This window comes from Balearica regulorum, chromosome 1 (assembly GCF_011004875.1).
Source record: "Balearica regulorum gibbericeps isolate bBalReg1 chromosome 1, bBalReg1.pri, whole genome shotgun sequence".
NCBI lineage: Eukaryota > Metazoa > Chordata > Aves > Gruiformes > Gruidae > Balearica > Balearica regulorum.
The window spans coordinates 141,602,328-141,629,927 of NC_046184.1; the positions used below are offsets into that span (position 1 = coordinate 141,602,328).

The 27,600-nt window shown below is 38.4% G+C and overlaps 1 long non-coding RNA gene across 1 annotated transcript in view; it reads right to left on the bottom strand.

Moving 5' to 3' along the window:
- Positions 1 to 409: 409 nt before the first annotated feature.
- The window catches only part of LOC142598283 (uncharacterized), a 91,847-nt gene continuing 64,656 nt past the window's right edge, over positions 410 to 27,600 (bottom strand). Inside the window, exons 3-4 of the long non-coding RNA XR_012832558.1 lie at positions 1,037 to 1,150; positions 410 to 525 (exon numbers count right to left, since the gene is read on the bottom strand). This is a non-coding gene — a long non-coding RNA (uncharacterized LOC142598283). The remainder of the gene's footprint in view (positions 526 to 1,036; positions 1,151 to 27,600) is intronic.

Below are 27,600 nucleotides of genomic sequence, written 5' to 3' on the forward strand. Positions count from 1 at the left end.
ATGGGTCTATATAGTGTTACTGATATTGTTTTCCTTGAATTGGCACCAATTTGGCAGTTATGTGGGAAGAAAAGGCTGTTTATGTCAAACAGGATTAATCTATCTGTAAAAAATAGAACTAAATAAAAGACCACATTATTTTTTTTCAGCCAAACAAACATCTTTGTTCTCTCCTCTACTTGTACCTTTCTCCTCTTGGGAAGAAATTTATCCCACTCGAGTGAAAAGCAAGAAGAGGTAGAACATACCTAGACCTATGCATTTTACTTACCGTCTTCTCCTGTTCTTGATTGTTTAAAACAGAAATTTTATTTCTTGTTCTCTTAATCTTTCCATTTTCTTAAGTTTCTTTTTATTTACCTTTTCTTTTTTTTTTCTTCTTTTTTCTCCCCCCCCCTTTTTTTTTTTTTCTTCCTATTGCCATTCTTCACTCCTCTGGTCAACATGTGACCCTTAATGCCACATTTGCGTTCAATCAGTGTCTTACTTTAACTGGTCATATTAAGTCTCTATGAATTCTTCTTTCTGAGACAAAGAAAGAAAGTAAAATGCATGTGTTAGCTGGGTTGCAGCTTCCTAAAGTCTCAGCACTGTCCATGCTCACTCAAAGACAAGAAAAAAAGACAGGTACAACAAAAGCAAGTGCTTAGTTTTTCAGTATCTATCTTCCTGGATTGTTGTTTGTGATGATAAAACAAAGTAATTTTACTTCCAATTCTTATTCAGCCTTTGACTTGTTCTGCCTCTCAACACACTAGTTCATTAGTACCAAAGTTTTTTGTAATTTCTTTATTGCAGGGATGAATAAAACATGTTCATGGGGACCATCAAATTCTCTTCATAAAATTCACGAGAGACAGCAAATTAAAAGCTTCTGCTAATCTTAAAGTGGAAGATTCCTTATGTCATTACCATCTATTTCTAGATGGTGTTAAATGTGGTTAAATGTGTTAAATGTGTTACTTTTTGAATATGAGTATATATAAAAGGCCAGCCTGAACATAAAATCATGCCATCGATAACCAGCTATACCTACATTAATAACTGTTGCAGGACAATCAAAACAGTCCTGTAGAACAAAATAGTTGATGCCAATGTCCACACTATCTGCATTTCAGGCATGTCACTTCAGACTCGCTGCAATCTGGTCCTGTGATGAAAAAAGCCCATTAACACCATGTGAATTCTTTGAGCACATCTTCTGGTTCAGTTTCATCTGAAAACAATCAATTTTGCACATTTTAAGCTTTTAATATGCTTGAGCCAAACTCACTCAGCAAACAGAATCAGGAGATTTACTGCAAAAACACAATTCTAATTTGAACCAAAACACTAATGTAGATGGAGCCAATTTCACCTCTTATTTTTGTGGATGATGGAGCTTCTTATAGTAAGTTTGGAGATTGCTGTTGCACTGTTAGCATTCCCTCTAAACAAACAAAATCAATATAAACATAATTATCAAGGAAATTAGTAAGTCTCAAAATTTGAGTAATTTTTTTGTTTATTAATATTTCCAATTCTATCTTCATTCTCCCAACAGACATATTTATCACATATTCCAGAACATTTAAGAAAAAATTTCTGAAGAATTATGTCTGACTAGTAAAATGTATTTGGAATGAGCTAATGCTGAAAACGGCCAACCTCATCCAAAATTCAGTGTTAGCTTGTTTCTACAGCAAGCATAAATTTCTAAGATTCAGAAAAATATAGCTTTGACAAATTTTACCTAAGAAGTATATTTAGACTAGGAAATTAAGAAATAAGGTAATTGTGAAAAAATGGCTTAATAGTGCCAACTGTCATTCATAATTATTAATCTGGAGCAAGACACAACCTGAAATTCTACAAATTTGTTTTCAACATTTCCCTTGAATTTTCCTGTTCTCCAAAGTGTTGTGTTTGGGGTTTTTTTTAAAAGGGTTCTTTCTGGCCTTTAAACAAGAACAATGTAAACTTTGACCACTGCTTTCTACGTTTGTGGAGTCACATATACTTTGGAAGAACTATCAGAAGATCTGTTCTACATGTAACTTCAAAACTGGCTCCATGTCTTCTACCTCTGAGGAATGAAGGCCTTTGAATCAGAGATAATAAGTTTTTAACAGAACAAGGAAGTTAACTTAGTTGAGTAAGGGTGGAACCTGCAGAAAAGGGAGGAAAGATCTACATGTCTGAAGTATCTAGGACTCTTAAAAAGCAAAAACTGATCTGATCCAGAATCTTCCAAAGTTATATGACATTTAAGTCTTCTTTCTTTACAATCACTGTTTGATATAAATGTTTAATAAGTAGGCTGTCTCAGAATTGGCTCTTCCTCATCTACTCACTTCTTAACATCACTCCTATTTGTGTGCTTTGTATTCTACATGTAGGATCTTTTAAATGGGAAAAAACAACAAACAAACAAAAAGCATCCCACATTGATATGTTTTATTCTTTATTATTAATATGTGTTATTCTTTATTATGAATATGTGTTGGTTTTGTTGTTGTTGTTGTTATTTTCCTTTTCTGTTGTATTAAACTGTCTTAATGTCAACCCACAAGTTTTACCTGTTTCTCTTTGATTCTCTCCCCCATCCCACTGTGGGCGTGGGGAGTAAGTGAATGGCTGTGTGGTTGTTTCAGCTGTCTGCCAGGTTAAACCACGACAGAAGTCAAAAACACCCTTCTATTTTGCCAACGGACTTTTCAGCATTAAAACTAGCAGCTCTAGGCCTTAATTGGAGTGGGTTTAAAAACAAGCAGCCCACCTCGTATTTGGATGGAAAATTATATCAGAGACAATTGCACAGCAAGAAGCACAAAAGCATGCATAATTATGGGCAAGCAGCTTACTGCAGATCACTTCATAACACTAGTGTCACAGAGCCTTTCCATAATAAGCATTTCTGCTTTTATGTTACGACTATTAATACTGTTGTGGGTGGTTATATGAATTGCAGAAAGATTTTGCTTGTCACTCTCGGGAACTGTGACTAATATGACTAACTTGTAAGCTTAGAAGAATCTGATCCATCTTTTAAAGAGTACTTAATTTGATCAAACTTTAAACTAAACTTTGCTAAATGTGGCTTTTTAAAAGCTAGTGTTAGAATTTAGTATATTTTCAGGTATACAGTACACTAGCCATTATTTAATTTCAAATCTATTTAAGCCTTGGAATATATTATTTTATGGCATTATAGCTCTCTCTGCATCACTGAACTGTGACAACAGAGCAGAAGCAATTCCCAAATTGGCATTTTACCAAGTTCATGCTTTGACTTTTGCATATTCCACCTAATTTTAGTGACAGATGCATATTTAAGATTATAATGGAAAAAATAGCACAACAGAAATCACTTTCATGGATTTCCCCTCAGTTTTTTAAGGTTCGAAATAAAATGCAGTTGCTTCTTTAGCACCACCACACAAGCGTTTGGTGAGGAGTGGTCCTTCTAGGGGAGTAAACTGACTGGAGACCTCTTCTAATTCCATTAATTCTAAACAAAAAGTCATTTTCCACCCATATTTCTGTTTGCTACCTGAGTTTAACTTGCTTTATGCAGTGATTAAGGACCAACACAAGCATCCAGTTATAAACAGTAGGCAGTAGAGAACTTACAGTGTAGATTAATTACTAGAGAAATTAAGGAGGAGTGAGGGAGAAGACAGAACAGCGATACAGTTTTATATATGATCAGAAATGAGTGAACAAAGATCTGATTTGATTTGAAGGGCTGCATAATGATATCACTACTAATCTGAGCACTTGTAAACTACTTCTAGGCTGTGTGGGCAACAGAGAACATAAGAACCACATTCATCCCCAAGATATATAGTCCTCTTTACTGTCTGTTACTACAGAATATGAAATATGAATGCCTCACTAGGAGATTACCAGGTTGAGTTAATATTTCTTTACCCATAATCAGAGGGTTTCCACACCCATTCTTCATAAAAAGTGGAAGTCTTTTCATGTTGCAAAACCTCCAGTAGATATTCAGCTAGTGGAGAACTCTCATGGACAGCCATGAAGTTAGGAAAAAAAAGCTAGTAAGTGTGTATGACTGTACTTATGTTCAATATCTCACATCTGGTTCCTCTGAAATAGTAGTGGAAGAAAGACAACAAAAACTTGTCTTAAAATACATGATAAGATAGTACATTAAAGCCTAAGCACCATACAAAAATAGAGAGTCAGCGCAATACATATTCTGTTTGTTAATTCACTCATCAAGCTTTTGGCCACAGTTTAAAATTCCAAAAATGCAATGTAGCTAACACAACTGGTAATGTTTAATTAAAATATTTCTTCTGCTTTGGTGAAACTTAATTCTCTATTGAATCATATTAAGAAATATCTCCTTTGCTGAGAAACAATCAGCAAAGGCAGCATTCCCAAGTGTACCTCCTCTTCCCCGTACCTAAGAAAACATCAGAGATTATCTCAGCTTCATTGTCAGCAAATACCACCACAGAAACACAAGACTTCAAAGCAGAACAGTCAGGGAAGTTATTTCTTTCCTCATGAGCCTCCTTCAGAATGATGTGCTCAAGTTATTGTAGAATCTTCAGTCAGTCCCCAAAACACCACTGGGATGAGAATGGAAGAATAACCAAGTGCTATACATTTTAAAATAATCAGAACACTTCAGTAACTTAATTTGGGTAACTAACAAAACTCCAAAACCAGATTCTATGAAGTCACTCAGATCACAAAAAGTTTTCCAAGCTTACAATTCATTAATTGCTTAAATGCACACAGAGGATTTGTTGCACGAATAGTTGAAGGTGACCCTTTGTTGAAATCTGTTGAGAGCAGAAAATACCACCTGCACGAACTGACTGTTCCATAGAGTAGACAGTGGTTTCTGAACATGCAACAGGATGGACTTTGTTCATCCAACAATATTTCCACAAAGCAACTAGTGCAATCAGAGTTCAACCCTCTTCCAAACTGACTTGATTTGTGCAAGCTGTTCTTCTTGCAGTGAAAACTTCAGTCGTCTCCTCCCCACTTAATAACAAGTGAAAGACCTGCAGCTCTACTTTTGCCAAACACCTACAAGTGTTTTTGACATATTACCCTTCACAAGCATGAATAGCACAGAGACCAGCTCCTCTCCATGCTGTGGATCCTTAACATTACCGTAAATTATTGCTGCAAAATGATTTAGCAGCAATTGTCTCCACAGAGAGAGAGACTAGATAGAAAGACAGATGATGCAGCAGCAGCCCAGAAACCTTAAAACCAAATTAGATTTGAGGTCTTTGTAAGATCAAACTCAATGTTATATCATCTCAAAATAACATTTGTGTGATATACTTCTCAAAATCTAATGAAAAATGAGCTGCAAGTTTTACTTTCTTGCTATCCCCATCTTAAGTAATTCTGGATCTTGTGCAAAGTTCACAGCAAGCTAACACCTATCTTTTTAAAAAAGGCCTTGAATATGACCCTTAAAATGACTTTGCAACTTACTAGTCTGTAAACAGAAAGCAGCCTAAACCCATCTTGACTGAAAAAGCATAATGATTTAGAAACTATTTAAGAAGCTACAGAAAATTATCAGAGCGGAGAAACAGATGCAAGAGAGTAGGTGGCAATTACTTACATTGTACAGTATAACCTTCAGCCAATACCACTTGAGCTGCTTAAAATGCAAGCAAAGTTATTTTCAAAGAGCAAAACAAGTCCTTGATAAAGATTCAATTTTGTTCCTATCAGCATTTTCCAGATCAATACTCTACAGAAACTGAAAGTTCCTCCTCTCTCTTCTTCACCAGTTACATGTTGTCATTTGCTGAATGAAATCAATTTCCCACTAGAAAGTTTTATAGGTAAAACTCTGCCAACCATGGGATGAAGATGTTTGAAGCACAATCAGCATAAACAAAAATCTTTATCATAGATACAATTGTTTTAGAAAAACTACATATGCCCTGACATAAACTAGGCTAGCAAAGTCATATTATGCACTGTGTTTATGCTGTGGTGCTTTATCGTTGCAGCACAGGGCTATTACTTCATCAAAAAAGTATGCAGTCTTAGTCTGTCACATAACAGCAACCTTGAAACAGCATTCAGTTTGCAACTTCTGGACAGTGAGGATTCATGAGACAGTTCTTGGTATATTACAGACTATGTACGAGAGCACAGTGCAACTAGAATACTGCTTTCCTGAGGATGCATTAGCACAACAAAAGACAAATCCCAGAACTAGTTCTTTAGAGGAGATAGAAGCTGAGAATTGGAGATAGTAGAGCATGGGAAAAGGAGGGATGGAAAGCTTTACATTTGCAACTAGATTTCAGGTTTACTGTTTGGTAAGGAGGATAATTCAACATGCAATCTCTGTAGAAATGAAATGATTGGAATAAAGGAAGAGGAAGCAGGATAGTCAAGAGTGATGTGGTGAAACAAAGAATTACTTTGAGTTAGGCTGAATAGATAGAAGTAGGATTGATTGCAGAGGGGAAAACAAGAGGAGCTCAAACAGATTGACCACTCGCTCATCTTGCAAACACATTGTAAACATTTCTTACAAGCCCTGATAACTTAAGATGTACTCAAGGATGATTTCTGTACAAAGTAACAGAATAACACATCTGTTTTCTTGCAGTTCCTTATGGTGATCTATATTGTCTGTGTATTGGAAATACCAGAATCACACCTAATATCTGGTCATGCAAATACTCCATTGCTTCTCTTCATGTTAGAATTAGTCCTACACATGTGTTTAAAAGTTGTGTCATTTCTCTTTTCTTTCTTTAAAAGAGGTATTAGATTGTCATCTTTCTTCCCTGAAACACTTGGAAAGCTGTGTTGGGTTTGTGTGGCAAGGTTTTGGTAGCGGGGGGTGGGGGCTACAGGGGTGGCTTCTGTGAGAAGCTGCTAGAAGCTTCCCCTGTGTCTGACAGAGCCAATGCCAGCCGGCTCCAAGACGGACCCGCCGCTGGCCAAGGCCAAGCCCATCAGTGCTTCTGGGATAACATATTTAAGAAGGAAAAAAAACAGCTAGAGAGAGCTTTTGCAGCCAGAGAGAGGAGTGAGAAGATGTAAGAAACTCTGCAGACACCCAGGTCAGTGCAGAAGGAGGGGCAGGAGGTGCTCCAGGTACCGGAGCAGAGATCCCCCTGCAGCCCATGAAGAAGACCATGGTGAGGCAGGCTGTCCCCCTGCAGCCCATGGAGGAAGGATGAGGGGGTGTAGAGATTCCACCTGCAGCCCGTGGAGGACCCCACACCGGAGCAGGTGGAGGCACCTGAAGGAGGCTGTGACCCCGTGGGAAGCCCGCACTGGAGCAAGCTCCTGGCAGGACCTGTGGCCCCATGGAGAGAGGAGCCCACGCCAGAGCAGGTTTGCTGGCAGGACTTGTGACCCCGTGGGGGACCCACGCTGGAGCAGTTTGTGAAGGACTGTCTCCCATGAGAGGGACCCCATGCTGGAGCAGTGGAACGATGAGAGGAGTCCTCCCCCTGAGGACAAAGAAGCGGCAGAAACACCGTGTGATGAACTGACCGTAACCCCCATTCCCCGTCCCCCTGTGCCGCTGAGGGGGGCGAAGGTTGAAGCTGGGAGTGAAGTTGACCCCGGGAAGATGGGAGGGGTGGGGGGAGGTGTTTTAAGATTTGATTTTATTTCTCATTCCTCTACTCTGTTTGGCTCAGTAATAAATTAGATGAATTCCCTCCCTAAGTTTGGTCTGGTTTGCCCGTGATGATAATTAGTTAGTGATCTCTCCCTGTCCTGATCTCAACCCACAAGCATTTCGTTGTACCTTTTCTCCCCTGTCTAATGAAATAGGGGAGTGATAGAGCAGCTCTGGTGGGCACCTGGCCCCCAGCCAGGGTCAACCCACCACAAAAGCCTTTCTGTGAAATGTGAAGATTATAATGAGTTCATTTTTCCCTAGGCTTATCAAAATGTGATTCTTTTCTGCTTAGGCTACTATAGTTACCACAACTACCTAAATTTTCTACATTACAGTTTGAAAACTGTGTACCTTAACTCTTCAAAGTATACAGAAGTATACCAGTCTTCTTGGCTAATTCTAGGAATATTTCCAGATTCTCCTGTCATTAATAGTACACATTTGCAGGCAAGCCTTTCTTTCGCCTATAGCCAAAACATAAACTATTGAAATGCCTTTTTAACCAGGGTATGTCTCATTCCAATAATGAGCTTTAGGTATCTTTGAAAGCTGGTGAATGGAAGGAGAAGAAATTAGTTATCTTTGAGACGGATGTGGAACAAAAAATAACTTCAGATTTCACTTTCTATTTATTGCTTAAGTACAATACCACAGTATAGGCATTAATCAAATAGTATTCATAAAGTAAAACAATATTTGATTGCTCTACCAGAGAAATGCAAACTGCTCTAATTTCTGGGTTGTAGATGTTTGTATGCTGAGCATGAGAATACAGGTCTATTAATAAACTCTTGCTGCTTAACAAAGAAACATTCTAACAGTGCTGGGGTATCTTAAACTTTCTCAGGATAGTATGTCATCCCAAAAACAGCAGAGAGCAAGCTAAGTATATCACCTTTCCTGAGAGTGGAGGACTCAGACTCTATTTATTTAGAATCATCTTTATGAGGAAAAAAAATAAAATAACTGTTTTCTTTAATTTAGGTAAGAGTTATAAATACCCAAACTGAGAAATGGGAGCAGCTATAGAAGCAAAATCTAAGACAAGGCAATTTTAGTTTATGAGATTTTTCACACATTAGTAAAAGATGAATATCCCTTCTGGAACAGAAAGCAGTGTTGAAAACATTACCTGTTTGCTCCTTCCCTGCTGTCCTGGTTTTGGCTGAGATGATAGAGTTAATTTTGGTATAGCACTGTGTTTTGGATTTAGGATGAGATTTAGGATGTTTGGATTTAGGTTGATAATGCACTGATGTGTTTAGGTGTTGCTGGGTAGTTGTGGTGCCTACACCAAGTCAAGGACTTTTCAGCTTCTCACGCCCTGCCAGGTGCAGCAGAAGCTGGGAGAGCACAGCCAGGACAGCTGGCCCAGGCTGGCCACAGGGACATTCCCTGCCATAGAACATCAGGCTCCAGATGTAACTGGGGAAGTGAGCTGGGAGGCAGATTTGCTACTGGGCATTGGATTGTTTTGTTTTTTTTCCCTTTCACATGGTGAGCAATTGCATTTGTGCATCACCTGTATTGTTGTTGTTATTATTAATATTATTATTATCATCTTTTGTTATCCTATGAAACTGTCTTTATCTCACCCCACAAGGTTATTTTCCATTCTCCACTCCATCCCCTTGGCTGGGGGGGGGGGGTGGGGGTGGTGGGTGAGCAGCTGCATGGTGCTTAGTTACCAGCTGGGGTTAAACCACGACACCTGCATAGGAATTTCCTGGGGTTTTTTTTGTTTTACTCATTGTTTGTAAAATTTATAATCTTTCACAATTGGTGGCAATGCTTCACATAATGCCATTGTGATTTTAAGTAATATGCTTCCTTTCCCCAGTCCTCTGAGATAAACATTTCTGATAGGTAGACAAATTTGAGCATTCTTTTTCTTGAAGGCCACAATAATAAAACTTTATATTCCTTGACATTCTTATGGTTTTATAATCACCTGGCTAGACTCATTTCATTATTGTTGTTATTAGGTCACACAAAGATAAAAAAATCAAGCAACAGATTGTGAAATTGGGAATGAGGTCCTTAGAAGGACTGACCTTCCTCTGAATCTGTTTTAGGGGAACTCATCACAATACTGTTTCTGAAAACACCAGCTATTCTGGTTATTCCCATTTGAAATGGTTGGCTTTTCTTGACCTCAATATCTGACAATGAACAAGCATGATATCAAGAAAACTCAACTGCTCTCTGAGATGAGATAAAATTGTCCCAGTGCCGTAACTGGGAGATGTAAACTTACTCAAAAGAATTTTATTAGAAATGCTGGTTTTGCAAATATAAACCTTAGCTGAGACATAAAATTATATTTCCTCATTAAAATAATAGTTTTATTTTAGATAGACTAAGTAGTTTTAATTAATAAACACAATATTTGAAGACATTCAAATGAGGGTTTTACTGAAATAATTGTGAAAGTAGCATTCAATCTTCTGGCTTTAAGAGAAGTGCTACCCATGCTGAATGGCAACTGAGTAATTAGAAGTGAAGGCTTATGAGGATATCTGCACAGAATGAAGAAAAATCAAGACTGGATCAGTTCTGTGCAAGAGTTGGTATAACCATATTTTGGGTAAATGTTTAACTTCATCTGATTTATGAATTTATTTATTTATTTACCTGAGAGGATACCTAGCTTCAGTTTCAAATTCAGGTGGAACAGGGAAAGTAGCTAGCATATTCACAAAACTTAAACTCTCTTACTGATTGGAAAATGCAGTATCTTCCCTTTGAACCATCCCTTTGGTGGACTGTTAAATGAGAGTATCAGCGCATGTTAACTCTCTGAGATTCAAGACAGCAACTGCAAATAGCTCTTAAGGGAATATTTTAGAATTGTCTGGAAGTTCATCCCTACTTTACTCACCTTGCTAGTATATTATTCCATTTTCTTTCACCCATTCTCTGTATTTTTAGAGCACAAAACCTTTTATGGAGAAGGCTAGTTGCTTTAAGATTAGGGCCCAAAAAACTCTGTACACGACCTGACAAATAGAAAGTGCTCAGCATCCTTCCGCTATATCTGAAATAAAACATCTGATACAGCTCTCATGCTTTATTTATTCACAGTTTCTCATCAGTTGGCTGAACAAAAGGATTCTGGTAACATGAACAATTTAATGTTTAAGGACAAAGGAGCTGCAGCATTGCATTGGTAATTTGAGAATAAAAAATAGCCTTAACAAAAATTCACTGTCAGCTGTCCGTTCTCCAGAGAGAATCACAGTTTCTTTATTCTTGACTTTGCTGTTACTATTGAATATTGAAAGAAATTCTCTTAGTTTTCCCACTACAGAATTATAAAGCTAAGTAGTCATGTGTGACTCTTTCTTTACTGCCAAACAACTAAAGCAGCAAAATCAATACCAGGATTGCAAAAGTCTATGTACCATACTTTCCCTGAAAGGGAATAAGATTAGCTAGCGTAATCAGTTTTCTGCACACCTGAACAATCACGGAAAGAAGACGCGCGCGCGCACACACACACACTAAAAAAAAAAAAAAAAAGCCTGTTCAACCTCCCATCCAGCTATTTTTTTACTGTATGTCAGGACAATGTTACATTCTTCTTGCATCCAGAAGAGAAATGAATGCCTAAGAAATGTAAAGAGGAGACATATAGGGAATAACAAGGAAAGAAGTAAGGAAATAATGGACAAATTTTGGAAAAGAAGAGGAAATTAGTGGAAGGTGGAGGTGGTAGTCAGAAGTAAAATCAGAAACCCCATATCATGCCAACAACCAAGGAGCCTTGCAGCAGCAGCAGAACCACTCTGGGCTATTCTCAGCTTGGATATTCTAGGTTAGGGGACTCAACCAAGGGCAAGTTTCTCAGGAATCTTGTAAGATAATATGCTTTCACCCGTGTGCTATTGTCTGTGTCTTAATAAGTCTGTGTGTTAATGAAGCTAAAAATAAAGCATGTGAAACATCCTCAGTTTTCCTTCTTTTCTAGGCAAACTAGAATTTGTATTTTCCCCTGAGCAGAGGGCAATACTTTGGAAGGCTATCAGGACATTTTTGCAAAGACCCCAATGACCCTGCCACAGTCATTTGTTCAAAATCCCTAAATCAAAGTCCAAATCTAGATTTATAGAAGGTAGGTAATATAGAACACAATTATGCTCCCCCTGTGACAATGAGAAAAATGTTGCCCATTAGACTAAATCTTTAATCCCTCCATCACTGAAGGAATTTTTCTCCCTAATTCAATTACAGATTTTTAAGTGAAATAATGTTCAGATTCAGCAAGCAGTCAGATATCCTTTCTGCTTTCCCACATCCATCTAGCACTTGCTCTTAAATGTTCCCACTTACATTTTTTGTAGCTTGGATATTGTAACTTGCTTACTATACCATTCAGTGTTGTTCAAAATTACATTCTCAAGTAATCTTTACATGACCAAATTCATAATTTATGAACAAATTATTTAAAGTGAGTATAGAAGTCTCCATAATGGAAAGGATGCCTATGGGCCCTTGTGGGAAGATACTGTTTTTCTGATCAAATGCGAAGTGTTTAGAGCAGACACATAGGGTTGCTTTGGTTTGGGTTTTTTTTATAATTGGTTTTGACTTCAAATGCATATTGCTGCAAACCATAGAAAACAATTTATTTTAAGAATTGTTTTCAGCTACTCTGTAGTACCAGACAAGAGTTTTATCCTCTTTCTTTTTTTGCCTCAGATTTATCTGCCTGATCAGGAAGGTCTGGAAGTGGCTACTGAAAGATGGCTGCCATTCTTCTGCAGTGATATGGAAAGTGGAGAATAGTCTCGATTCCTGTATTACTTTAGTCACTTTCTTCAAGTACACACGTCTAAGAGCAACATTCTGGTGCCCAAGAAGTTAATTAGCTATCAATAACGTGTCAGCTGCCACTGTTTGTGAGCTTTCTCTACATGTTTGATCCCATAAAAGGCTTTATCAGGAATATACAGGAGCATCTGGTGGAAGTCTTCCCATATTACCATCTCAGCAACTGCTTTGGCACCAGCATGATGACAAGACACAACAGCATCACAAAGAGCTTCCTTTAGAGAGCATTTGTGTCTGGAAGATGAATGGACTTGCAGGAACTTAGGCTGACTACCCAGCAATATTTTCCTCTCTGCCTTCCGAGTCTGCTGTGCCAGAAGCTGCACGATGCGTCCCCCAGAGACCCACAGCTGGGCAGCAAGCGCACGTGGCCACACCAGAGCCAGCATGTCACCCAAGCCCTGGCTCCGGTGGCTCCCAAGGGTCTGTCACCCTTCCACTCCCAGACAACGCCCGTTTCAGCCTTTGCTCTGCAGCCGCGTCGCCCTGTAACACGGTGCTGCCATGGCTGCGAGCTTTGTGCTGGGTGCGCAAGGGGCGGGGAGGCTTGCCAGGCCCCCTCTGCCTCACCTGCTCTTGACCCACCCGCAGCTTCCTTTTACCTGGTTTACCTGTGACAGCCATTTCTCTAGATGACTAGGTGCTGCAGCTCGTGCATTGTAATGTTTCAAAATATCTTTGTATGTTACCACTATGGTTTTATGACTAACTGTCCTGGGTTTCGGCTGGGGTAGAGTTAATTTTCACAAGAAGCTGGGAGGGAACACAGCCAGGACAGGTGACCCACACTAGCCAAAGGGCTATTGCATACCATAGGACATCATGCTCAGTATATAAAGGGGGCTGGCTGGCAAGGAGGGGTCGCTGGTCCAGTATGGGCTGGGCATCAGACTCTGGGGGTGAGCAAATTGTATTGTGTATCACCTGCTTTGTGTATTCTAAGTACTGTTGTTGTTATTTCCCTCTTCTTTTGCTGTCCCAGTAAACTGTCCTTATCCCAACCCACAAGTTCTACCTTTTTCTTCCGATTCTCCTCCCCATCCCACCATGCATGGGGGGGGAGGGGGGAGCAAGCAGCCACGTGGTGCTCAGTTGCCGGCTGGGGCTAAACGGCAAGACTAACATTATGATGTAGGACAGAGGAATACAGGCCAGGTGCAATAGTGGAGGCCATGAAAAGTGGAGATGCAGCGTTCAGGGGAGAGGAGTATGGACATGGGATCTTAAGAGATGAGGTACTGTCTTGTGCCCACAGCTATGAATCATTTACTAATGATCGAGGAGGTTTCATATGGGGTCTGTTTGGTTTTGTGGTTTGTTTGGGTTTTTTTAAAGAAGACCCAGAAGTGGGTAAAAACAGTTCTTAGGCTAACAAAGAACAAATAAATAGTATCATACATAACAGGCACTATATATAGTAAATTCTCATATAGCCTGGAACTATAGACCAATGAAGGAATAGAGAGGTGTAAAAGCATGTTAGGAAACATACAAGTGACCCCCAACTAGAAGCTAGGGGGATAAAAAAGAAAGCAGCAACCACAACATCCATCATATTCCTGATAACAAAAAGTACTCCAGAGGCTGCTGACCTACAGCATTCCCCTCTCCAGCAGTCTGAAGTTACCAACAACTGAAGCTACCAACAACCAGCCACTGAAATATGCTATCTTTTCATAATTAGCTGATATGTTTTAATTTTATTTGTATGGTTGTCACCATTCCTATTTCAATGCGACCAGTACAGTCATCTTATTAAAAGTATCACCTCCCAGTTTAGTTAATTCTACCTACCCTATTCAGCACAAGTCGGGGCTTGGCACTCAGTTGGGGCTATATAGAAGTATCTTGGTAACATGGGGATGAAATCATCAAATTAACAAATACCAATAGTTCAAGCCCCTAGAGAGGATTTTTCTTTATTTTCCTTCCATTTTGTGTAAATTTGTGTGTATTCACAAAAAAAAAGGAAATATCCTTCACTTTGGTTTTAAAGAAGGGAACTCTTTCATTCTAATCTTCAATGATGGCAAATATCAATGCCCAACTGACATTAACTGAACTGTATCCTGACTTCAGACACATGTATAAATTAAAGCAAGAGAAATCTCACAATACATGGTCTAGGGAGATTTGAGAGATGTAATGTTCTTTTTACGTTTGCATGTGCACAAACTTCTGTCATAGAAATTTGTCTGCATTTAAAGGCAAAGTTTCTAATAGCTTACCATACCGAACATTTTGGTGATGATATCCTACTTAAGTAGAGACGGTCATCTTTCTCTCTTGAAGGTTTTTATTTCACATTATCTGCAGTTTTGTAAAACATAGCATTGCCTAATTGATACAACATTCATAGTCTTGTATTTATTTTAAAAAAAAAAAAAGAAAGAGTGTATCAGCATCTTCATTTTGATTTGAAGTTACACTTAGATTCACAATGTATGGATGTGGTATGGTAACAGGAAAAATTTGTTTTTGCAAATGTAACCAGCTGCCCAGTACTTGCAGCAGAGCTGCTGAATGTACAAGATACAGTTTAGAAATCTACAGCAAGTACCTCCTGTAGTCCTGAAACAAACGGTACCTTTGACTTCTGCAAATACTGCTACAAATAACCTTACTGAAAAGTAAGGGGAGAGAACTCTCATATACATCTTTTCACTTTATGAAAAATAAAGCCATCTTATTTTATTCTCCCCAAAAGACAAAGAGGGTGTGTTTTTCTTTTGCACTTAGAAATGCCAGTTCTATCTATGCAGGTACTAGTGTCATGAGAAACAAACAAGCAAAAAAAAAAAAAAAAAAAAAAAGAAGAAAAATCACACCTTAAGGAAAAAAAAAGAAAAAGAAACTACCTATTCAAAATTCTTCCGCTCCCTTTGGTTTTGTTGCTGGCTGTTTAATGTCAGTATGTAGCATGTTGTGCTCACAGTGAAGTACTCCAGAGTGGCAAGGAAATAATATAATAGAGTTTGAGGAAAAAATCAGAATTCCTCATTGTTTTACAGGTTAAACACATGTTGGCAGGGGGAGATGAAAAAAAGAAAGAAAAATACAGTCTTAAAATTTTTTTCAGGTCTAATTAAAAGAAAATTTGAGATGAAGTAAAAACAATTTGTAATTTCCATTACCTCTGTCACCAAGATGACAGAATTCCAAATATTTTCTCATTTTAAAATTTTATTTTAAGAGATATCATCCTTCATATGCTACACAAAGAGAAAAAAAGATCTTATTGTATTCTAAGGTACATTCAGAATCTTTGAATGCAAAAGATCCCTTTTGTGTAGAGTATCTAAAAGTAACTCACTTTTACTCAATGGATTTCCTTTTACAATTCCTAGTTTACCCCAAAATATGTATCTAATTACTCTAAAAGATGGAAAAAATTGAAGAGGTTGAAGATGGAAAGAAATAAAATGAAAATAAACCAGCAAAACCTGAAGAAAGCTGAAACTTTTATAGCATTCTGATATTACACAATTAAATTCAGTGAGAATTGTCTGCGAGAGTAAGAAAAGAAAGAAAGGAAGGAGTTGGCCTAAAGTTTCTGAAGGAAATCAATGCTTTGGGTTTACAAGTGAGTACGTTTTTTATATTTGTCCTGGTTTCAGCTGAGAGGATTGATTTTTCTTCATAGTAGCTAGTGTGGGGATACATTTTGGATTTTTGCTGGAGACAGCATTGATAATATAGAGATGTTTTTGTTCTATGGACTTATTGTTGAGCAGTGTTTACACGGGGCCAAGGCCTTTTCTGCTTCTTGCACTGCCCTGCCAGCGGGATGGCTGGGGGTGGACAAGAAGTTGGGAGGAGACACAGACAGGACAGGTGACCCCAACTGACCAAAGGGGTATTCCATACTATATGACGTCATGCTCAGTTTATAAGGAGCTTGGAGGAAGAGGAGGGGGGGGGCGGCGGCGTTCGGAGCAATGGCGTTTGTCTTCCCAAGTACCCATTACGCGTGATGGAGCCCTGCTTTCCTGGAAATGGCTGAACACCTGCCTGCCCACGGGAAGTGGTGAATGAATTCCTTGTCTTGCTTTGCTTGTGCGCGCGGCTTTTGCTTTACCTATTAAACTGTCTTTATCTCAACCCACGAGTTTTCTCACTTTAACTCTTCTGATTCTCTTTCCCATCCCGATGGGGGGGAGTGAACGAGCGGCTGCGTGGTGCTCAGCTGCCAGCTGGGGTAAAACCACGACAATATTATAGAGATAAGAAGTCAGAGTTATAAATTAGTATTTAATTAGGCATATACAATTTAGTCTGACCTATTTATTTATTTATTTCAAATCCTCATATACAAACAGTAGAACTGTTGAGATTACATACTTCTGATATTCATGTGTATATGTTGCCCTGTGTTGTACATTGGTAAAGAGTCTGACAAAGGAATATATGAATCTGCTAGCACTCGGTCCAAAGGAGCAAAGCCAACCACCCCCATCAGGTACCTTCATGTTTAGAGAAGCACATAAAAAACCCAAAAGTGAAAGTCTGTTAAGGTATTTCACAATCATGTATTCTGTTATTATGTACAAAAGAAAAACACTAAATTTGAAATATATATATAAACCTTAGTATATGTCACGAGCAAATGTCATGAAATGACTAAAACTGTACACAGCAGCAGAGGTATGCTCTAAGAGACTGCCACTGGTTTCCTGAATGCAGGCACTTGCCCTCATCTTTCCAGATTTTCTACATACTACAAGAAATTTTATTACCTAAGGAAGTGTCAGAGTATAACCTTCAATTAAAGGCAGAACTGTCAATCATGACCCCATACAAAACAGAAAGATTCAAAAATAAAAGATAAGCAAAAGGAGCATCTTATTTCCTTTTTAGCTTTTAATGAGTGACATAGTGTTATGAAATCTGACTCATCATTTTTTAAATCTTTTTATCAGCAATATGTCATATGTCATGAAATGCTTGTAAAAATAGCTATAAAGTATGGGGAAATGTTTGGAAAATAATAACAAACACCTAGCAAGCTGCAACTCAAACATTCAAAAATTGGAAATCATCAAAATTCATGTGCTTTAAGTTCACTTGTTTTGTAAGTATTTTTTTTTAGTTACGGCATCATAAATAATTTTTTCCCTGCAGATTTGTATCATCCATTGTTCTCACTAAACAGTGTTCATGTACTGAGTTCCTATTTGTTTTCTGTAGCACAGCAGAGTGTGGCTCCTAAAGATTGTATACTAGTTACATTCATCTTTGAAAATGAAGAAATTGATTTCCTTTTTAGTAGTACTCCCCACTCTTAACACCAAAAAGTTTTTCAGGCACCAGCTTTACATAAGGTTATTTCATTTTATAAAGGGTGGAAAAAAACCACCAAAACATCATAACAGGAATAAAATAAGTATTTACAAATATCTAAAATGAAACACTTAAACACCCTATAGCATCTTATATGATCAAAGCTCAAATACCACTGACCTCAGAGGCAGCTGTAAATGTTTAGCATTTCTGTAAAACTAACCCTAACATGTTAAATAAGGTATCAGGAAAATGAAGGTTATGTAATTAGCAGCCACCTGTTTGGTTTAAGCAACAGCTATTTCTTAGGAAGAAGAAGTAATAAAGTGGTCTCCAGACCAATATCACTGCTGATTAGGTGACCTTTAGCAAGCTGCTTCCTTGCCTCTGTTTCATCATCTCTTGTTATAAAAAACAGGTAAAGTGTTTTGGCTAAAATTTTCAGAGAAAAAAACCACACACACACAAAACCATAAAAAACCTCTATAGTTGATAGCTAGACTTCTATCTTTTCCCATACACATACAGCATCAGGCATGTACATGTGTGACTTCTATGTATAAATGAGGATAACAATGTAATCCTTCAAGTAAAGATACAGGCACATCTTCAAAAACAGTCCCGAACTTCAAACTTTTGGGGAAATGCTGAGGTAAGTACCCTGTGTTTATAACTATATGCATGGTTCTGACTTTTTAAATTATTTTTATTTATATTATACCATGAATATCTAGAGCTGCTCTACAGTAGAGTTTCATTAGCCTAAGGAATAGTCAAGAGAAATCCTAGAAATAATATTAATAAAAAGGAGAAGTTTGTGACAAGAATCCTTGCGTGAATATTGTGATATCTATCCAGAGGCACTGTAAAGGACAATGGATGATTCTGCTTATACTCTATCCATACTGTTTTAATCTCAGGCTTCTTTGGGGAACCAGGAAAACATTTTTTTTTCAGCTTTACATAAAACTTGGCTTCTGAATCTTTTAGTTAAATTATGAAGCGTTACCACATGCTGCAGTTTCTATTTAGGGGATAGGGCTCTTGTGGCTATGAAAGCTCTCTGTTTTCAGAGTTTATCATGTCTTCAGAATCAGAAGTGAGAAGGAGTTTTCTTCCTATGTGCCTCAAGCAACAGAATAGCATCCCCTCTGCAGCAGGGGTGTGATCTAATGCCTAGGAAGGGCATCTAACAAGCATCCTGCTGTTGCAGTATCCCAGGACACTGGCAGTGATATGGCTCTGTCACGCCAGGGTGCAGCTAACGGAGGCAGCCAACACGGGCAGCACAGAAGAGGGCCAGAAGCTCTGCTGGGGGCGGTGCCTACAGGCTGGGCAATAGGGGTGACGGCACAGCGCACAGTCCCCAGCACCAGCCTTGAAGAAACAGCCCCTGGCCCATCAGAGACCTTCACCTAGAGTGAAATCCCAAGAGATGATGCATGTCTGGAGTTGTGGGGATGACTGGTGCCCCTTGCCGAGGCTGGAAAGAGTCAGATAGGCTCCTCACCCACAGGAGGTGCGTGCTTGGGGACACTTTGTGTTGGCAAGGAAAGGAGATCTGGGAGGATGTCAGCAGCCTGCACAGCATCTGTGATGATGAAAAGGAAAGTGAATGAGGGAAGAGCAGTAGATATTGTTTATCTTGACTTTAGCAAGGCTATTGACTCTATCTTTCATAACATCCTTATAGATAAGCTGAAGTATGGGTTAGGTAAGTGGGAGACCTGCTGGGCTCGAAGTGTTGTGATTGGCAGCACAAAGTCCAGCTGGAGGCCAGTAACTAGTGCTGCACTCCAAGGATGGATACTGGGGCTAATATTGCTTAATGTCTTCATTAATGATCTGGATGATGAGAATGAATGCACCCTCAGCAAGTTTGCAGATGACCTAAAACTGGAAGGGGTACTGATACGCCAGTTAGCCATGCTGCTATTCAGAGGTACTTCGACTAGAGGTACTAGAGAAATAGTTACGCAGGAGCCTCATGGAGTTCCGCAAGGGTAAATGCAGATGCGGGCATCTGGGAACAGCCAACCACAGACACCAGCACAGGCTTGGGGGCTGACTGGCTAGAAAGCAGCTCTGCAGACAAGGACCTGGAAGTTCGTATGGACAACAGACTGACCAGAAGCCAGCAACGTGTCTTCATGACTGAGGCAGCCAACAGCCTTCTGGGTTGCATTAAGTAGAGCATTGGCAGCAGGTAAAGAGAAGTGATCTTTCCTCTCTACTCAACCCTGATGAGACATGTCTGGAAGTGCTGTGTCCTGTGCTGGGCTCCCCAGTTGGAGTGAGTACAGCAGAGAGCCACAGAGCTGATCAAGGGAGTAGCATGTTTGATGTAGCAGGAGAAGCTGAGAGAGCTGGGACTGTTCAGCCTGGAGAAGAAAAATCTCAGGGAGCGTGTATAAATAACTGATGAGGGGAATGAGGAAGTTGAGCCAGGCATTGCTCAGTGGTATCCACTGAAAGAACAAGAAGCACTAGTTGCAAACTGCAATAGAAGAAAAGCCATCCGAATGTAAAGTTTCTTTGGTTGTCTTATTTTTTTCATTTTTTACAGTGACAGTGGTCAAACACTGCAACAGGTCATCCAGAGAAATTGTAGTGCCTCCATCCTTGGACATCTTCCAAACCAAGCCTGACACAGTTATGGGCAACCTGCACTAGTTGACCTTAGCTTGAGCAGTGTGTTGGTCTAGATGATCTCCCAGAGGTGCCTTCCTTCCTATGCCAATTCTAAGACAGATAACTTTGCTTTTCAATATCTATAATAGCAAGAGATGCTGTTTAAACAGACAAAGATGCCTCCCTGGTAATTTAGAAGAAATAATGAAAACAAGTATACAAATGAAAGACATTTTGTTGGACTCTACCACTTCTTTGTTCTAATGGTTTTAAAGTCTCAGAGTACTATAAACCACAATTTGGTAGAGGCTAACTGAGATCATAAAAATACCTTGTGATATATCCCAAATCAATCGACTTGTGAACTCCAAAAAACACATGAGTAAAACATGCCAGCTGTTGGCAGCATACATAGATGCAGGAAAAAGTATATCTCCCTCTTTCCCTGTGTCCATAAGGTATAGAGCAGCCAAAGTATTAGTATGAGATCCTACAAATAAAGCTTATATTACAGTAACAAAAGGGTCAAAATATGGCATAACAGACCATTGTTAACTTCTGAGTGTTCTGTTATTTCAACTTAGGGTCTTTTTTTTTGTTTTTTAATGGAATAAATATATGCACCGCAGCACAGTTCTTCACCTATTATGGATGCACTACATCTTGTTCAACAAACGAATGATCAATGAAATTATCCCTGTGACTGATTGAGGGAAAACACAGCGATTAATATATTTTAACTCTGTTGCAGCTCAAAAGGATGAAAACCAAGAGTGAAAACTTAAAAAAAAAAAAAAAAAAAATCCATACTTGCTCACTAATATCACCATCCTAATAGTTTTCCTTATAACGTAGGTGATCAGCTGGTTTTTTTCCACTCTCAGTCTTTCCAGATTTTTTTTTCTGAAAAATCTACATATTCTTTGAAATCTAATATGCCCGCTTCAAAGTGCCCCCATATTATGGCTGTTTGATGCTTTGAGGGTGTAATAGAATAAATTATCCATCCCTTCTGCACCCAAAAAGGGTTCATTTCTTTCTCTTTTATTTTAATCTCTAATCTACAAATGTGTGAGCAAGAGTGAGCAAGAAAAAAAGATAAAGGAAATAAATTCAATACCAAGCCATAATGCAGATCTGTTGGTTGAAACAAAGGCTTGCCCAGGTGAAGAGAGCAGTTAAATTTACCCAAGAATTAGAAGGGAAATGAAGATCAAAGGAAGAAAACCAATCCCTCCTTTTTCTTCTTTTTTTTTTTCCCTTTGGGTTGTTTTTTTGTTTGGGTTTTTTTGGTTTTGTTTGGTGCACACTTTCAGAGTCTTTTGAAGAAAGGCTATTTAAGCTGGAAGGTGAAGATAGAGAAACAAGATGAATTTTGGTGCTTTTCTCCAGCAACACAGTACAGGTGTTCATCATTATAACAAGGTGCTAGCACTGCAACTGCACTTGTTGACAATCCTGCATGCCTTGCATATGAAGGAGCAGGGGAGGAAGAAATGGCTGCAACATTCAGATTTATGCATTTAAAATGTAATTTTTAAATATCTCAGTTTTCTGAGCCTCAAATACTTTTATTTCAAGCTGATCAATTTCACTAAATGAAAAGTCATGTGTGACATGATTTAAAGGGAAATAAGGAGATTAAGAGAACATCCCAGTGAGGTAAGATATAAAGGGTGTTTGAATGTTCTGAACAGCTATTTATGAAGAACATAGTGTAGGAGGTAATCATATTATATCAAAGAATGAAATACTGTAAATGCAGTTATAGATTCATTTTTAACTTTAGACTTTGACTAAGTAGAAGAAACTATCATACAACTGATATTACTTGGGTAAGATTTAATTCGACTACACATGACTTTGAGTAGTATCAGGATGCTCAACAGCCTTTATTAAAATTCTGAAATCACCTGAAAGAGCTAAATCTCTCCTTAGACCACTTCATACTACCATCACTTTGTGCAATAAGCCATTATAGAAACCATAGTCCTATATATGTTGCACTTCTAAGGGTTCCAAATACGAATTACTTAAACAGCTTAGCCAGTAGCTGCCAGAATTCTAGCTTCAAGTGCATATCCATGATTGCAGAGAATCTGTGCAGTCCTACTGTTAGAAGAGGGAACCAAAAAGGAGGGGATTTGTTATGCTCACAGGAACTCTGGGACTGTGAATTCTGCCTTTAACTCTGCTGCCAAAGTCAGCGTTTCAACCTGTCCTACATATACCCAGAGTTTCCAGCTTGTGTATGAAGACTAAGGTGCAAGACCCTGCTGGTACAGTCTAGATGAAGACTGTGTATATAACTCTGTAACTGTGTTTAACAATCATACTTGCATCGGAAAACAAATTGGATTATTATTGTTATAGTTCATTGCTCATCACTAAAGCTATGAACTCCAAATATAGCTGCTAAATATATTCTGTAAATAATTGCAACATGTTGCCTTTCTGGAACGTTAATTTTGCACTGACAGGCTCAGCCCAATCAAATGCATGCTTAGGGCCAAAAATAGCCTTATTTTCAAAACAAACAAACAAACAAACAAAACCCCTTTTATCAAAGACTTTTATCAAAAAGACAGGTGAAGAACTGAATGGCCAACTGCAATAAAGAATAAGGTACTGGAAATGGAGACTGCTGGAAAGGTTAAAGAACTACTAAAAGGTTTTGCTATGTCAAAACATGTCTACAGAAGGCTGCTGTAAACCTCTGATAAAAAACCCAACATACCCAGCTTTCACACATAAATGACTCTAGCTTTGCATTCTTTCCTTTTCAAGTCTGGCCACTGTTGGGATTTATTCTTTCTTTGTTTTTCTGTTTTTCTTCTTGATTATTCCGGGCAATAGCTTCTACACATCACCAGGCCATTATTTCAATAGCATCGTGCTCAGCTGGGTCTCTGCACAGACACCCATACAAGGTGTAGCACTTCAGGATTCCTTCTCTAGGCTGTTCTTCATGTAATGATTTTCCTCCTCAGGAAAAAAAAAAAAAAAAATCAATTTTTCATTAAGTTTTTAGAAAAAATATATCTTGATTACTTGAGTACAAATGTCTTTATCATGAACACAGATAATTTAAAATGATCATTTTAGTACATATGGATACTCGCAGTAAAGTGTAGAGCTTCTCAGCATCACCTAGTTCAGCGGTTCAGGTAAAACCTATGATGGTAGGATTGTAACTTGTAATCACTGTCAAAAACTCAGGGACCACTGTAAGTCTAAAAAGAAGTCACAGACTTGATAATTCCTGGAGAAATAAATTTTGTCCTACCTACGTAAGTGCTCCCTCTCTCCCACAGAATATGGCGTGGTATTCTAAAATACCTGTGTGTTCTAGTCTGTCTCACTGTATTTAAAAAAATTTTAAAATCACAGAAATCTTATTTTATAGTAACAGTGCATTACTCAGCTTTGATATAGTTTTGAGTAGAATTCAGCTGGGAATGAAATTGAGCAATTAATCACAGAACTTTCCTATTTCCAATCTCTAGAATTCTGCTACTTTCTAATTTGCCCCACTCATCCAAAGTAGTATTCCCTAGGAGTTTTTCTCATCTCATAAATATCACAAGCTATGGCTCCTTTGCTTCATCACCCAGCAACATGTTTAACAGATCCTGGGCCAGAAATGATTTCTGAAATTATGGATCACCTTCTCCTCTTGTAATTGCTTTCCATTTCTCATACTTACTCTTCCCTTTAAATAATTTCTCTTTGCTATTTATACCCTGCTATGATTTTAAATTGCTACTACATCTCCTTCTACCTGTCATCACTTAGAGAACTTTGACAAAATTTGGGACTCATATCTTGATCATCTTAAATTATTAATTTTTTATTTTCTTTAATTTTCTAGTTTTTCAGTGTCCCTGCCTCTCAAAAGATTGTATGTGCTCTCAAAGGATCAGTAAAACTCCTTTGGGAGTTTTCTTGATGATTTTACCATGGTAACTTCCAGAAAGGAATATGTGCTTATAAGGCAAATACTCTAGTTCTGTAAATGTGAACTTTCACATTTCTGTAAATGTGAAACCTTGAAGAAATTATTGACTAAACAAGCATTTTTAGAAAGAAAATACTCAGGTACCTTTACTAATAGATAAACCAGTTATCTATCTGTGCTTCTTTAAGCAAAGCAAGTTACAAACACAGCTTTTTCATTTGTTTCTGAAATTGCTCGAATGTTAACAGTGATAGAAACCAAAACCACCTAAGCTTTCTCAGACAAGCGTTAAGCTTTTAGAACAATTTCACTTCTCAACACATACAAAAAATTAAAAAAACTAGGACAGAACAAAGGAACCCCTTTTCTTTTATGGTCAGATAACAGTTCCATGTTGAAATACATAAATAGACTGATGTGTCTATGATCTCAAGGAAAAAAAAAAAAAACAACAACATTACTGTATAATTGATACCAAGTTCCCAACTCACTGTGTTCCATAAATTTCACTCTTTTTTGTTTGTTTAATGCATGCCTAGATAATCTTTAAGTTGTGTCTGTTTCTCCTTTGATTTTCCTAACAGTGTTTCTAGCCTGAACAGAAGTTGCTGTTATACGGACTTCAGACATATTTGAAAATGCAGATTCTAAAAAATTGCTCAAGTTGCATTGTTTCCATCCTCAATGTTTTTTTTTGTCATTTGATTCTCCAAACTCAAAATTTTATTTTCATAGGCATTTGGCTTTCCTAAGTATGTGTTCTCTCACAGGTAGGCAAGGATCATCAGTTTCTGTATAATAACAAAACTTCAGCTTATCTGTTGTTACACACACCAGCTGTTATTGAAGGTTTAACTTCTTCAAAAGCATGGTTAGTCTCCCACTCTCAGACAGCTAATTTGGCATAACATCTATGCTCTTGTAGATGAAAAATTGTGTTTCTCTTATTCCTTTCCCATCAACAAAGCTTTTATTTGTTGCCCTGTACTGCCTTCCATCTCCTTTCTCCTTTTCTTCCCATTTCACATTGTGACTTCAACTCTTCCAGTCAATTTTGCTACTACCTTCCCCCCCTGCACTCCACCCCATTGTGCATTGGCGTTGCATACAGATCTGAAAGAATCAGGTCAGGCTATGGCAAGCTCAGACAAGTCGTAAGACCCCTGACAGTGAGGTCAACAGAAAGTCTTTACTAGTAATGGCAAAAGCTTATTTACTGGTCCACAGGTTCCTAACACAGGTACTGGCCCAGAACTAAAAATACATTAGTGTTGGCAATAGATTTTACAGATCTACTTCTTAACCTTAACTTCTTCTGAAAACACAACAAAATTATTCATGATTATGTATGGGAAAAAAATTATATGAGCTACATTTGAATACCTTTGCTTTTTGCAAACATTAGAGTTGGCCCTTTTGTTGTTGTTTCAGTATTAAGCAATAATAATTTACGAGAATGGCCTGTAGATCTAAAAGTAGATAAACTGCTGAGCTAAATTTCTTTCATTTTAGCTCTATTGTGGGTTCTTTTCAGAAATGATAATATCCTTGTTGGTTGAATATCTACGGTCCTGCTGAGCAGAGTAGTGGATGGATTTAAGAGGGAACCTGTACGGAGTTTTCTGGAAAATGCCAAAGAAGTGAATCTCTAACGGCAACATGGTTGGGAATTGTTCCGCAGAATCTTTGGTATTCAATTCTGATTGACAACATACAACTGTGGGACACTGGACTTGTCCGGACTTCTTGTTTCCAAATACAGGGTCACTGTGAGTCAGCAGAAAGTAGCGGGGTCCGACTTGAGCGAGAGCACAGATTGAGCAATGCGTTTATCTTGCACAGATAAGCACTGGACCTGAACAAAGGCAAGGGATGAGCAACTTGTTCATCTTAACAGATGTGGTGCCCGATGGACTACTACTCAATCAACTGAGTGACGCCTGGGGTGAGGGGGAGCCTTCACAGCCCAACGTTACTTCGGTAGAGCTAAACAGCCCCTCACACCTCTGTACCAAATGCCTTTGTTCTCCACTACTCACCCCAATCAACTGCACAGCAAGCTTTGTTAAGTGCCAATTGGCAAACAATACTTGGCTTAGTCTCACCTCACCAAAAGTATAAATCTGACATTTAGAATCATCTATTTTGAGAACAAGAACTCCAACTATCTGGATGGGTTGATGGGCCTGGACCTCTCTCCTCCCCAATCAGGGATGCCTCTTTGGTAAGACTTGCGCCTCCAACTATGTTGGATATTACCCCGGGAAAGTATCATTAACAAAAGTGCTGAACTATTAATGTGAGCTCGATTTTTGCAGTAAGTGTATTTATCAACAGCAGTTCTGAACTTTTTATATCTGTCACCTCAATAAATTACATACCTTTTTCAACTTTGTGAAACTGTCTCAGTGAAAGTCCTTGGTGGGTCTCTGACAGGCAAACGATTCTGATAAGTGGCTACACACATAGTCCTTTAGACATAAACTGTTGACCAAGTCTGGGACTAAGACTGGACCTAGCCGCACCTAGGCTCCTCTCTGAGAAGGAGTTTAGAAATCAAGGGAGTCCCTTCTGAACGTCGTGACTCAACGGGAGGGCCTCCCTCAGCCACACATCAGACTCCTACCCTTTCACACAAGAACAAGACATAAAAATTACTACTTCAGCTAGTAAACCAACTAGCTAAGAGAAACTGCCAATATATTTTAAGATCTGTTAAGCAAGACTTAGCTATATGGATTGGTGATTATCATGAAGACAGTTCTGCACATCACCTTCTTCTGTTAAAATTAACACAACCCTGCACTTTATTGACAAAATCTATTGACAAAAAGCAATTCAAAGCTAACAGCAGCTGAGCAATCTTCACTGTTATTTTCTAATCAAGATTTCCAGAAGTCTAAAATTAGATCACCAAAACTGATTACTGTATTTAAGTAATCTGATTTATAAAAATACTTGAACAACCATCAGATATCTGTAGAGCTCACAGAACTTCAGGAATGTTAACTAAGAGAAGGATTCAGCCTATTGAGGTGTAACTTAGTTTAATTGCATTCCCTGCAGCAAATACAAATTTTCATTTTTTTCTATGCTGTATATTGGAAACATTTGAATTATCTTACCTCCACGGGTATTAGTGGCTGCCATTCTAATAATGTTCTTCAACCCTGTAATGCTTTGAAGGGTTAGTTGGTTTTGGTTTGTTTCTGATATGGCTACCACAATCTTGTTGCTTGCTTCCATGTTGGTA